At 48.2% G+C, this 14,777-nt stretch overlaps 1 long non-coding RNA gene across 1 annotated transcript; it reads right to left on the minus strand.

Moving 5' to 3' along the window:
* Positions 1 to 10,728: 10,728 nt before the first annotated feature.
* Positions 10,729 to 14,704, minus strand: LOC125933669 (uncharacterized). The gene is made up of 3 exons (XR_007461056.1): positions 14,417 to 14,704; positions 13,824 to 13,991; positions 10,729 to 11,653 (listed from the first exon to the last, which is right to left on the minus strand). It is a non-coding gene; the product is annotated as an uncharacterized LOC125933669 (long non-coding RNA).
* Positions 14,705 to 14,777: the final 73 nt, after the last annotated feature.

The following is a 14,777-nucleotide window of genomic DNA, read 5'->3' on the forward strand; positions in this document are numbered from 1 at the left end:
GGTGTTTGCTAGAGATAAGGTAGCACTGAACTGCAGAGCCCTTTCCCTGTGTTGAGAAGTTTCCTTGGGGGGGCTGGGCCTGCATTCAGACCAGATGAATGGCCCCTACCCCCTGCTGGGGCTGCTGTCAGACTGACACGTGTGGCTATCTTTTCCTCTCCCCGGGTAGGAGTCACTTTGAGGTTGTGTTGGTGACTGCGGGGGCTGCCTGCACACTGCCAGGCTTACGGCATTGCTTCGGACGGGCCCTTGCCGAGGGCCTTCTGGAGGGGGCAGGTCTGCAGAAGGTGCGGGCGGGTAGTGGTGTTAGCAAAGTTTGTGCAGGTCTGCTGTAGGAGAGGATGTGGAGCTTGGGGAAGACTTCCTAAAGCTGTAGCTGCAGGACTGGAGGTAGTGAGTCCACAGGAGAACGCAAGGGCAGGGAAAATGGCGCTAGCGAGGTTTGGGTAGGTCTGCTGTGGCAGAGGACCTCGAGGCAAGGCCTGGCTGGAGGGGCGGGGGTGTCTGAAGGTCACGGGGTTGGAGCACACCGTCAGCAAGTTAAGCGGTGGGTGTGGGTGCCGCCCTAGTTTCTGAAGGTGTCCCTGAGCCTAGGCTGAGGGGCAGTGAAGGGAAATGGCAGCTGCCAGCAATTTTGTTCTTGGAGAGGCGGGCCAATGAGCCCCGTGCCTCCAGTACGCACTCTGAGATTAGTAAACGAATGTCCCTTCCATATCCCCTGGGTGGTTTTCAAAATCCTCCTTCTGTGTTATATCTCCATGAGGCTGTTTGTTGTGTTGTCTCTCTCTTTTTTTTAATGTTTATTTTTTTTTGGAAGGAGAGAGAGAGACAGAGCATGAGCGGGGCAGGGGCAGAGAGAGAGGGAGACACAGACTCCGAAGCAGGCTCCGGGCTCCGAGCTGTGGGCACAGAGCCCGACGTGGGGCTCGAACCCACAGACCACGAGATCATGACCTGAGCTGAAGTCGGACACTCAGCCGACTGAGCCACCCAGGCGCCCCTGTTGTATTGTCTCTTTAAGGGTGGGGACTCAGTTTCCCCTCGTCCTCCCAGCAACCCCAGAGCCAAGCCCACTGATTTTTAACATTCCACGTATTAAGCCCCGCTGGTTGTAAGAACTCAAAAAATTATGTCTCTGGTTTTCAGGATTTGTCTTCCCCATGCAGGTTCCTCGCACCTGGGGTGCCTAGTTTGAAGGTCTGTTCCTTTCCTCCCTCCAGGCCTCCGGCATCACTCGCTCTCAGGGACGGTCACATGGGTCCATTTAGCTCTGGACCATGTCTCTTCCCTTTCGACCCTCTTCCATGTGGCCTCTTCTCTAAATTTAGCTGTAGAGGGTCTGTTCTACCAGTCTTCGGGTCATATTCTGGATTAGTTACACCGATGGGGGTATTATCTAGTTGTATCCACGGGACGAGGTGAGCTTAGGGTCCTCCTACTCTGACATCTTTCTCAGAAGTCCTTTACCGGTCTTTTAAACGAGAAAACAGTTGAACGTAGCTCTAGAAATAGTTCTTTAAAAATATTTAAAAACTATTTTCCATCTATTCATTTTCTCAGCGTTCTTTTTCTGGAACCTCTATTAATCAGATTAGTTTTCTAATTAGCTATCCTTTCTCTCTTATTTCTCTAAATGCCTGGCTGCCGGGTGTTGTGTGCATCAAATATGCAGACGTGTCTGTGTGTGTGTTCGGGTCTGTGTCACAGTTTGTATCTGTGCTTGTGAGTGTACGTACATGTATGCACGTGTCCTTGTATGGACGTGTCCCACGCATGGGAGTGTGTGTGCACACATTTTTGTGCGTGTGCATGTTTGTGTAGACTATCTGGGGCGTCTCTGAGTTTGTTTGCAGTCGTTCTTTCGACCTGCCCTCCCTCACGCTCATGGCTCTGAGATCTGAACCTTTCCTGGGTACTGGGGGGGGAGACAGGCTCTGTCTTTGACTCTGTCCCATTCTATGCTCACCTGGAGGCTGTCGCTTCTTCCAGCCTGCGGAGCCTTGTCCAGGGTGTAAAAGATAATGTTCAGAAACAGACGTAAGTTCTCTACGGGAATCTAGATAGAATAAAGATCCACACCATAGGTGGCATTTCCAATGAGTGTGAAAAAAATGGCTAATTCAAGAAATGGTGTGGGCATTCCTGTTCGCCATTTAGAAGACAACAAAGCGGGACCCCCTGCCTTGTTCCAGAAAACAACATAAACTCCAGATGGGATGAAGAGTCAAATATGAAAAAGGGAACACCCAAAAAATACCAGAATAAATGGATCATTAAAAAAAAAGTGTCACCTGGAGATAAAGAATGCCTTTGAAAAATGTCACGAAATCCAGAAAGCTGAAGGGCAAAACTGATAAGCAAGCTGCCTTCCTGGACATTACGTTTCTCGGGGCTGGTTGACCTCGCTCCCCATGATCCTCTCCCTCCTTGGATGCTAGTGGTCCTGCGACTGTCCTGCATGGGCTAGCCGCTTCAATCCACACTCCTCTCACTGAGAGTCCCTGCAGGCTGGGCCGCTGACCACACCTTGGCCACTCAGACTCTGTCTGAGAAGTGTGAATCTGGAGTCGGGGTCCACGGGGTCAAAAGCGGAGCCCTTCCCAAGGCTCTGATGTTGCCAGTTGCCTGTGGTTATGTGAGGGCCCATGTCCTTTCATGAGTTCCGTATCTCTTTGGGGCGCCTGGGTTGCTCAGTCCATTAAGCGACCGACTCTTGATCTCACCTCAGGCGATGACCTCACGGTTCACGGGTTCTAGCCCCGAGTCGGGCTCCACACTGGCAGTGCGCAGCCTGCTTGGGATTCTTTCTCTCCTCTCTCTCTGCCCCTCCCCCCACTCTCTCTTTCTCTCTTTCAAAATCAATAAATAAACATTAAAAACATTGTGTTTCTGTTTAAGTTAGCCAGAGCCAATGTTTATGGCTTCCTCTCAGAGAACTCTGGTAAATGGAGAGCTGGATGGGGTGGGGGTGGGGGGAGCATCCCTGCCTTGCTCCTCCCCACTCCTCCCACAAAGCACTCTAAACCAGTTGAAACAAAAGTAACAAAGTGGGAAAATATTTACAGTAAGAATAAATAAATAAAGAACATTAAGGGCCAAGTCACAAAATGAAAACACTACCAATAAATACATGAGACAATGGTTAGTCTTTCTAGTGAGCAAAGGTATGCAGACTTTAAAAAAAAAATCAAGTATTGAAAACATCTATTAGGCTTTCCTGGTGGCAGAGTAAGCCACAGGCTGTATTTTCCAAGGCACGGTTGATTTTTCTTTCAAGTTTCTTTCTTTTAAGTAGGCCCCACACCCAGCGTGGGGCTTGAACTCACGACCCTGAGATCAAGAGCCGATGCTCTATCACCTGAGCCAGCCAGGTGCCCCTCAAGGTAATCTTTTCTAAACTGCAAATCTCGATTTCCTTACCTTCTGGACGTTTGGTTCCGTTTCCCAATGCCTTGTCTATTGACCGGCTGGCGGCAGGCTTGCCCCTTGCGTCCAAGCTGCACCCGCTGCACCGAGGGGGGGCTGGCCTGGGTTGGGAACGCCGTGGGGCCAGGTTGGCCTGAGGATCCCTGCGCATCTGCTGGGGGCTCTCAGCCAGCCGCGACCCCCGCCCCAGACCTCTCCCCCCGCTCCTCCCCCTGGTTTCCCCCCCCACCCCCTCCCCCCGCCCCCCCCCCCCCCCCCCCCCCCCCCCCCCCCCCCCCCCCCCCCCCCCCCCCCCCCCCCCCCCCCCCCCCCCCCCCCCCCCCCCCCCCCCCGCACACGGACCGGTCCGCGGCTCAGAGCCGCATCCTCCCCCTGGTGCTGCCGGCGTGGCTCTGTATCTGGAGCTTTACCGGAGCCCACCGTGCACCTCTGTAAAATTGCCGGCACTGCCCGGGGGCCGCGGGTAAGGAAGGGGTGGAGCGGAGTGCGCCGGAGCGTGCGATTGCCAGGTGTCCGCGGCGGCGGCGGCTGGGGGGCAGACGCGGAGAGGGAAGGAGGAACAGGAGCCCCAGGGCAACGCGGGTGGCGGGGGGAGGCACAGGGCTGGCGCGTGGAAGGGCTGGCCTGGGCCGGCGGGGGCGTGCGTCGGTCCCTGCACCCGCGTACGTGCGCACGCGGGGGGGGGTGGTGAGGACGCGCGCGGCCTGCCGCGGTGTCCGAGCGTGCAGGCGTGGGAGTGGGGAGCCCCCGAGCGCCGCGGCGGAGCTCCAGGGAGAGGCACGGCTCCGGGCTGCAGGCGGCGTCCAGGGCGCGGGGGCGGGGTGGGTGGGAGGAAGGGAAGGGGCTCGGTCTCTTTGCCCTAACTCCTGCCTTTTCTCTCCTGCCTCCCCCTGCTCTTCTGCACGCACCCCGCCTGTGCTCGTTTCCTCTCACGGCTCAGGACACGCGCAGGAGGACCCCAGGCCTGGTCGCCCCCTTGAACACGGCGGGCTGTTGCCGGGAGAGCCGCCCGGGGACGCGACCGCGTCCTGTGGATGAGGGGTGCCGGCACCCGGGCACGCGCAGTGGTTACCTACGCTTAGGGGCCGGATTCCACGTTCCGCCCGTGAAACGCGCGCCCCGCTCTCCAGAACGGGAGGGGATGTTTACTAGGCATATTGGACAGACTGGTTTTCCGAAGTGAAGTCATAACTGAGATGCTGTATGTTGCCGTTGTGCTCGGATGCGCGCTGGTGATGCTTCATCTGCTGTGCGCGCAGCGCGCCTCCATCATCACAGAAGCGGGGCGCAGCGCGGTGGGGAGACCTCGGACACCTCCAGCCGAGGCCACCTGCCACTCCCCACCTTCCAGGGCCCTCCGGACTCCACTTCTCTCCGTCCCAGCTTTCCCACCTGGCTCCTGTCTGGGGGCAGGCCTGCAGAGAGCTGATTCCTGTCCTTCCCGACGGGGACAGTGGCTTGGGGTGGCCTGAGTGCACTCTTGTTACTCTGCCAAAACGCAGCCTAAAGCATTCTGATTGTTAAATAATTCAGAAAACGTTCATCTGTCTTTGCTGCTCCTGTGAAACTCAGATCAAGTAAGTAGAAAAGAGCAGGGAAAAAAAATGTTTAATGTGATGTGAACATTAATCTTTCTAAAGGATCTGTAGCCCACAGAAATGATAAATCAGATAGCCAGCCAAATATTATATGTTAACTTCTCAAAATGTTGTCTTGAAGTTATGTTCATGCAAGTAATTCTCTAATATTCAGGAATCAGTTTGCCAAAAGGGTATTTTGGGGGGCTTTATGTTAGTGAGGTCCATCCATATTGTAGCCTGTATTAATACTTCTTTTTCATTGCTGAATAGTATTCCAGGGAAGGATATATCACATTTTCTGTATCCATTCAGCGGTGGATGGACGTTTGGGTTATTTTCAGTACGGGGCTATTATGAATCACATTTGTGTACAAGTTTTTGTGTGGATGGATGTTTTCATTTTTCTTAGTGGATTTCTAGGAGCAAAATTGCTGGGTTTATAGGGTGAGTTTTACTTTTATTTTTAAAGTTTATTTCTTTTGGGAGAGAGAGAGTAAGAGTACCAGTGTGAGCAGGGGAGGGGCGGGGAGAGAGAGGAAGAGGAAGAATTGCAAGCAGGCTCTGTGCTGTCAGCAGGCAGCCCAACTCCGGGCTCGATCCCGTGAACCGTGAGGTCATGCCTGGAGCCGAAATCAAGAGGCGGACATTAACCGACTGAGCCACTCAGGATCCCCATGTTTAACTTGTTAAGAAACTACCAAGGGCACTCCAGTGGTAGCAGGTGCAGCCTATGATATCGTTAGCCCTCTCCCTCCAAACCGTTGCAGTGGAGAGACGTCGGGTCATAAAAGATGACAAAGCAACAGATGTTCATCTGACGAACTCCAGAATTCAGTCAGCTCTGAGTTTTAACTCATATTGTGTAGGAGACGGCATGTGTTCAAAGCTGTAATTACTTTTGGTAGTCTTTGGTCCACAGCTGCGGAAGACAATGTAGATACTTGATTAAAGTCTTCCATTCTGTTTATATAAAACTATGCTTTGGGTTTGTGTTACTATGACGGTCTAGAAACACTTTTTTTTTTTCTTGGTAACTTCTCCTCTGTTGAAACGACCAATTTGGAGGGTACGATAATTATGGATGGGGCCACTAGACACGGAATTGACAAAAGCTCGCATTCCGGCCTCACTTAACTACCTACCTGTGTGATCTTGGGTAAACTCTTGAACCTTCCTAACCCCGAGTTTTCTCATCCACAAATTAAGGAGAATCACGTCCTTGTCTGTTTGTATTGTTTTGAAAATGAAGTGAGGAAATGCAAGTCAAGCATTTAGCTCATTGCCTGGTGCAGAGTAAGCACTTAAAAAATGCCAGCTATTTTTATCACTATTATAAAACTAGCTCATCTGCTTTCACACTTGTTCAGTTGTCATCAAGCTGCCGGGTTAGCTGTTGAACTCCCCAATACTCAGCAGCTGTGTTGCGTTTCCTGGCGAGTTGCTTTGCTCTGTTATTGTGACATCCCTTCTGGTCCCCAGTTCAGCTTGGCAACCGACGCTTGCTTTGATCACTCTGCTGTTCATCCCTTGCAACTGAAATTGTAGCATAGCAACGACGTTAGGCTGATAGACTCACTATATTCCTACGCTTCATTTAAGGAACACTTTCTTATTGTAAAATTGTAAAAAATTTGAAAGAGCATGAGATGGAAATAGAAATCACCATCCAGGAATAATGAATTACAGTTAACATTTTAATACCTCTCTCCTTAGATATGGATACACACACACACACACACACACACACAGTTCATATATATGTATATTAAAAAATAGGGGGCACCTGGGTGGCTCAGTCGGTTCAGTGTCTGACTTCGACTCAGAGTTTGAGCCCCATGTCGGGCTCTGGGCTGACAGCTCAGAGCTTGGAGCCTGCTTCAGATTCTGTGTCCCCACTCCCCGCCCACCCCTACTCAGGCTCTGTCTCTCTCTCTCTGTCTCTCAAAAATAAACATTAAAAAAATTTAAAAAATAGATCACAACATATATACAGTTTTATGTTGCCCTTTTGTTCATTTAACACTGTGTTATAAATAATTTCTCAAGCCATTACACATTCTTCAAAAAGAATTTTAACTTACTTGCTCATGTTTTTGTCATTGGGCTTGTTTTCCAGGTTTTTGCTATTATAAGATATGAGTATCCTAGTGCAAGCATTTAAAAACATTTTAAGGGGCGCCTGGGTGGCTCAGTCGGTTAAGCATCCGACTTCGGCTCAGGTCATGATCTCGAGGTCCGTGGGTTCGAGCCCTGCGTCGGGCTCTGTGCTGACAGCTCAGAGCCTGGAGCCTGCTTCGGATTCTGTGTCTCCCTCTCTCTCTCTGCTCCTCCCCCATTCATGCTCTCTCTATCAAAAATAAATAAACATTAAAAAAACATTTTAAAAGTTGAGGTAAGTTTACAGTGAAACATGTAGATCTTAACTGTACAGTTTGATGTGTTTTGAAAAATGCACACACCCAATATCCATTCCTTTATATAAAAAAAAATTAAACCTGTCATCCCAGGAAGTTCCCTTGAGTCTCTTTTCAGTAAGTCTTTACAACCTGACCCTTAGAGGGGTTTTTCGCCTTTTCTCAAACTTCATTTAAAGAGAATTGATAAAAGAAAATTTCCTACAGATGATTTACAGATCCGCTTACTAGATCAGGTAGGTTTTTATTCTGCAATTCATGAATCAGGGAGCATTCACTCCAGCAGATAGAAAACAAACAGCTTTAAAAAGGCAAGAGATTGTTTTTTTTTTTACCGAGGTATCATTGGCATAAAACTTTATATTAGTTTCAGATATACAACATGATGATTCAATATTTGCATACATTGTGAAATGATCACAAGGGGGCTAGCTAACATCCGTCACCACACAGTTACAAATATTTTTTCTTTGATTTAAGATTCGTTCTTTTAGCAACTTTCAAATATGCAATATAATACTTTTAACTATAGTCCCCATGTGGTACATTACATCCTTATTTATTTATTTATGTAATACTGGAAGTTTGTACCTTTTGACCCCCTTCACACATTCCACTACCCCCCCATACAAGCATACCTTGTTTTATTGTCCTTTGCTTTCATGTTTTATTTATTTTTGAGAGAGACAGGGACAGAGACAGAGAGAGTATGAACAGGGGAGGGGCGGAGGGAGAGGGGGACAGAGGGTCAGAAGCAGGCTCCGTCCTGACAGCCGCAAGCCCCGTGCCGGGCTCAACTCCCAAACTGCGAGATCATGACTTGAGCCGAAGTCGGGCGCTCAACCGACTGAGCCACCCAGGCGCCCCGTATTGTCCTTTACTGTGCTTCCCAGCTAATGGAGGTTTTTTACGAATGGCAAGTCTGTGGCAGCCCGGTGTGGAACTCGTCCACTGGCACCACTCTCCCAGCACCACCCGCTCCCTTCGTGTCTCTGTGTCACATTTTGGTAATTCTTGCAACACTTCAGACTTCTTCATTATTACTACGTTTGTTTGGTGATCTGTGTCAGTGATTACTGTTTGCTAAAAGCTCAGATGATGGTTGGCATTTGGGGCAATAAAGTATTTTTGAATTAGGTATGAATATTTTTTAGACATTGCGCACGTAACAGACTACAGTATAGCGTGAACATAACATTTATGTGCACTGGGGGACCTAAAATTTCATTTGACTCACTTTATTGTGATATTTGCTTTATTGCAGCGGTCTGGAACCAAATCTGCAATATCTCTGATGTATGCCTGTATGAGTGAGATTTCTGTGACTTAGTTCACTTAGCATAATGCCATCAAGGCTTATGCATGTCAGCAATGGCAAGGTTTCCTTCTTTTTTTATGGCTGAGTAATAGTGCATTCTATATAATATATTACATGTATATTTTTAGAATATGTAATATATATTACATATGTATTTAGAATATATGATATATAATAAATATATACATAGTATAATAAATATAATATATAAATCTCTACATCTCTATATCTCTATCCTTATCTATCTATGTATCCATGTACCTATCTACCTATAAAGTTGTTTCCATGTCTTGGCTATTCTGAATAATGCTGCAATAAACTTGGAGGTACAGCTATCTTTTTGAGTTAGTGTCTTTGTTTCTTTCACATAAATACCCAGAAGTGGAATGGCTGGATCATCCCACATGGTAGTTCTGTGTTTAACTTTTCGAGGAATGTCCCTACTGGTTTCCACAGTGGCTGCACCAGTTTACATCCCCAGCAACAGTGCCTGGGCGTTCCCTTTTCAACAGATCCTCACCAACACTTGTTTCTTGTCTTTTGGATAATAGCAATTCTAAAAGGTGGGAGGCGCTATCTCGTGGTTTTGATTTGCATTTCCCTGATCATTAGTGATGTTGAACACCTTGCAAGGAATTTTCATAGACCAAAGTGAGCAGGATTGAGGAAGTTTGGACGGGGCATTTGCTAATAGGTTAAAGCAGGGTTACTTTCCTTACAAGGAGCAAAGGCACTTCTTGGAGCTGGGTTAGGTGATCTGTGCCGGGCAGACCAGCGCTGATCAGTTGACCTAGGCCTTTGTTTTCTGGGGGAGCCAAGCACAGAGCATAGACACTTAAGTTCTGGTTTGCTTACATGGGGCTTAAGCCACGAGGAACTTGAAGTTGGACCTAACCTGGTTACTTTAATGGAATTATACTCTATTTACTCTTTTTTATCTTGCTTCCACTCAGCATTATGTTTTTTAGATTCATCTGTGTTACTGTATGTATTGGTGATTTATTCCTTTTTATTCCTCAGTCATAGCCCATAATATGAATATATCACAATTTGTTTATACATTTACCTGTTGATGGATATTTGGGTTGTTTCCAGTTTGAGGCTATCATGAATAAAGCTGCTATTAACATTTTTTTAAGTTTTTTAAAAAGCTTATTTACCTGTTTTGAGAGAGAGAGAGAAAGAGACCGCACAAGTGGGGGAGGAATAGAGAAAGAGGGTGAAAGCGAGAATCCCAAGCAGGCTCCACACTGTCAGCACAGAGCCCCATGCAGGGCTTGAACCCGCGAACCGTGAGACCACGACCTGAACCAAAATCGAGTTGGACACATAACCACCTGGGCTACCCAGGTGCCCCACTGTTATTACTATTCATTTGTATTTGTAAGTCTTTTTGTAAATATGTGTAAATTTCTCTTGGGCAAATATGTAGAAGTGGAATTTCTGGGTCATAGGGAAGGTGGATATGTGACTGTGTAGGAAGCTACGAGTTTTTCAAAGTGGTTATGGCATTGGACACTCCCACCGGCCAAGTATCGCCACTCCTACAGTATTTGGAGTTGTTAATCTTTATTTCTAAGCATCCTGCTGTGTACTGATATGTCATCGTGTTTGAATCTGCATTTTCCTGATCATTAACGAATTAGATTTGTCTTGGGAATATTGAGTTGTAGGAGTTACTCATATATTCTAGAAACAGGTCCTTTGTCAGATGTGTGTGCATTGTGAATGTTTTCTCCTGGACTGTGCCTGCCTGTTTATTTTCTTGGTGTTGTTTTTTGATGAACGGAAGTTTTATTTTTGGTGATGTCTGATAAAAGTTTTTTCTTTTACTTTCCAGGTCTTGTCTAAGAAATGGTTTCTTCTAGAAGCTGTACATGGCTAGTTTTTTTACACTCACGTTTATGATCCATTTTGAGTTATTGTGTTATGGTTAAGGGATCAAGGCTTATTTAATTTTTTTCCACACGAACATCAAGTTTTAGCACCATTTATCGAAAAGACTTTATTTTCCCTATTGGATTGTTCGGGTGCCTTTGTCAGAGTTATTTAGTGGTATTTCTGGACTCTCTATTCTGTTTCAGTGACGCGTCTGTGCACATGTGTCTACACTGCACTGTCTTGATCAGCATTAGCACGACAATAAGACTTGAGATCAGGTAATGTCTTTGATTGTCTTCTTTGGGTCCCTTGTTTTCAATGTGGAGGTCTTGCACATCTTTCGTGAATTTTTCCCCATGTATTTTATGATTTTGGCGCCCTTATGTTTTATGAAAATTAAATTTATTTGCTGCTGGTTTTGATAGATTGGATTTCCCCAAATGGCTGCAACGGTGTTTCCGATCCTTATGTTCCACCAGAATCTTGCCTCTTTTCCATCAAGAGCTCGAGTCTATTTCCTGTCCTCTCGAACGGACTGGGCCTTTGCGACTCCGTAACAGGTTGTGGTGGGAGGGAGACCGCAGGCGCTCTGAAGCTAGGTCAGAAAAGGTGACATAGCCCGACTCGGTCTCCTGGGACTGTTGGAAGCCAGCCACCATGCTGTGAAGAAGCGTCAGCTGCCTGGAGAGGACATGTTGAAGGACAGCAGAAGACAGCCCCAGCTAAAAGCCCAGCTTCAGCCAGCGTCACACGCCAGACACGGGTGCTAACGAGTAACGGGAAGGGGAGGGGGCCTGCGACACCCGCCCCTCCGGTCATCAGGAAGATAGTGACCGTTCTACTGAATATTCCTTGTTCTATGTCCAATTTGGGAAAGTGCTCTCTAAAAACGATGTAAACATTAGCGGAATTTGGAGTCATCAGAATGCATTTACAGAATGCTGAATACGACTGCGTTAGAAGAATAAGGTTTTCTGTTAAATCCTCTTCTTTCCTGGATCTGTTGCCCAATACTCTCAGGGTTGCTTTTTAGCCTGTGTGTAAATAACAACAGGGAGAGAGGAAGGAGGCCTTATGAAGAAAGCCTAAAAGGAAATTGGTCTGGGGACAGAGGGAAAGGAAAGTGGTGAGGGATTAGTGGTGGCTTCCACTCCGACTATATTGTCCCTGAAGCCGGCGAGGAGGTACACCGATGAACACTGTATGTGTATCTATATCTTTTTATTTTTTAAATGTTTATTTTGAAAGGGAGAGAGGCAGAGCGTGAGTGGGGGAGGGGCCGAGAGAGAGGGAGACACAGAATCGAAGCAGGCTCCAGGCTCCGAGCTGTCAGCACAGAGCCCGACGCGGGGCCTGAACTCACAAACTGTGAGATCATGACCTGAGCCAAAGTCGAACGCTTAACAGTCACCCAGGCGCCCCTATTGATATCTTTTTATATGGTGTACATATGCCATTTCCTTTTCAAAAATGTTTCCCTATGTATAGACATAGGTCTATATACATATGATATACGTATATATGTATACACGTATGGCCATTTTTTCATGTGTAAACATTTTAAAAGGAAATGGGGGTTTTCGTTCGAGGAAAGGCGCTTAAGAAATGGTGTCAGGTCTTCATTTGTATGAAAGAACTTCAGAAGGACACAAGCCGGTTGTTTTCTAGAACCACGAAGATTAAGAACGGGCTTGAGTGAAAACAGAATTTTAGGTGGTTATAGGAAGGGAAGGATTGCTTGGCCACCCTAGTTCTTGAGTGTTGGGAGTGTGCTGCCCAGAGAAGTTGTGCAGATTCCGTTCCTTGGAAAACAGGGTCAGCCTTTCTGCCGTCACCCCAGACCATACTGTCTCCGGGAGACCGGGTCTGTCGTTGGCTGACCTCACTGCTTAGGGAGAGGGCACACAGAATGGAGAGGATGGAGACAGCTGGCTCTCAGGGACGGAAAACTCGGATCCCCTTTTCCTTTACGTCATCCCTTAGGACAGAAAGGACTGCTCTTAGCTCAGTAGTATTTATCAACCCACAGTGCCAGGAGCTCGGTGTGTCCTTCTTGGTCTAGCTCTTGAGGGTTTTTTCCCTTCTGCATGCTGCTGCTGTCACCTGACTTGTGAATGCCTGGGGGGGGGGGGTGACTCTAGAGAATGGAGGCGCAGGCTCTTTCTTGACAAGCCTTTGCTTCTATAGGGTAGACACAAAATGCATTTCTCTATTGTATACATACAATATTTCCCTGTCGCTGTCTGTTTTGCATTGGCTCCTTTTTTTTACAAGCGTTTTGGTCTCCTTTGGTTCTAGCCTAGGCTGCCCCTGACAAGCGTAAAAGCATTTCTCTGAGAGGTCAAGCACAGGTTACTGAATGATCCATACTGGCATTTGCGTTCTGAGACTAGTAACAACTAAATACTGGTCATCGGCTAGCTTCTGTCCTTTGTGCAGGTGTATCTTTAGAAGACTTCAAAGGTAAGATTTAGGTCTGGATCCTATAGTCAAACGCCATCCTTAACTAACTTCCCCAGAGAGATACCCGCCCGTCAGATCAGGGAAGTTAACCACGGCAGTCAATGAGGTGACACAAGTTCAAGCGAGGCGCCCATCTATTGGCCCTCGCACCTACGACGTCATCTTCACAGTGGGCCAACCGGACTGTCTACAAAGTTGTCAGGACAGATTTGGTTATCGGAAGATACACACAAGAAGAAACAGAAGCACTCCCCCCACTTCATGATAGGGATGCAGGAAATCAGGGGAAGGCACTGAGCCAGTCTGTGGTGGGCAAGGCAGTGGCCTCTATTCAACCTACTCAGCTTCTTAAAAATTAAAAATAACTTCTATCTACTCTTTCTTTTCCCACCTGGTTATGGGCAGAAAATTTTTCATCTTAAAATTCGGGGTGGAAAAAAGCCCTCTTTTTCACCCGAGTCCTCTCCTGCTCTGCTTAAGCTCTCAAGGGGGTTGTTCTCCGTAGGAAATTGAATCATTAGTGACAAAGTTTTTGACAGACTCTGCTGGGACGAAGTTGCTTCGCGATCACCCTCAGCAGCTAAGACCCACTGAGAAAACATCTTCCGCCCTGAAGCTCTCAACTCCACAACCGACAAAGTTCTCTTCTTCCTCAAAACCATGCTGAAGATTCACACTTCTTATCAGAAACACTTTTTTTCCCCCCCTGAGGGCCCAGAATGGGCAGGCAGGGAATCCCACCTGAAGCTAAGGTTGCCAGTCTGTCCATCCCTTCTGCACGTTTTTCTAGGAAAATGCGGGGCAGAGGCTAGCCAGGAGGAGCTGGAGGGATGCCTGGCCTTTTCTCGTGGGGCACCGATTCTTTCTGCTGAACTCTGTTCCTCTGCTGGTCCGTCCCCGGTAGTTACGCTAAATTTAGTGTAATGATCACATCAATAAACAATCGCAAGGTCAGCCTCTCTTACAATCATGTTTCTCTTTCACTCTGAGGTCGGAATTTCATCAGCTACTAAACATTCAGCCTTTTCCCCCTCTCTTTATGGAACTGTGCCCAGAAGGACCAAGTGCGGTTTGAACGCTGAGTAAAAACAGTAAGGAATGGATCAAGTGACCTTGGACAAATCACCTCACCTGCCACTGATTTTGTTTCCTATGGAAGGTGTGTCGGTGTGTGTGTGCGAGTGTGTGCGTGTGGGGTGAGCTAAGCGAGCTAAGTATTCGTAGGGGTTCCTCACAGTTTTAACGTGCCACTAACTAGAATTCTAGGCGGGCTGGGGGCCTGGAGTCTGGACACCCAGGTTTTCTGTTTTCCAGACCCCACACCTTAGAAGTACCTGTTCTTTGCAGCCGATCCCACCACAACGTACACAGAACAGAAAGCGAGAGAAGCCGGCAGAGTCAGGAGTCCCGAACGATTCACACGGGACAAGCGCACCACCTAACAAGGGGCAGGTATAAGAGGCAGCGGGCAGGGGCAGAAAAGGGCACCCTGAGGTGCGCTCGCGCCCCAGAGGAGCCCCCTAGCGCACCGCCCCGTCCCCCCACCCGTCCCCTCTCCGCCACCTAAGAGCCCCCCGTGCTGCGGAACGTTCCAGACTCTTCCCGGCCGCGGCCGCGGCCCGCTCCGCCTCCCGCCGGGCTCCCCGCCGGAGGGCCGGACCCCTCCCCCGCCGACGCCACCGCTGCGGGCCTCGC

This window comes from Panthera uncia (assembly GCF_023721935.1).
Source record: "Panthera uncia isolate 11264 chromosome A1 unlocalized genomic scaffold, Puncia_PCG_1.0 HiC_scaffold_16, whole genome shotgun sequence".
In the NCBI taxonomy this organism is placed as follows: Eukaryota; Metazoa; Chordata; class Mammalia; order Carnivora; family Felidae; genus Panthera; species Panthera uncia.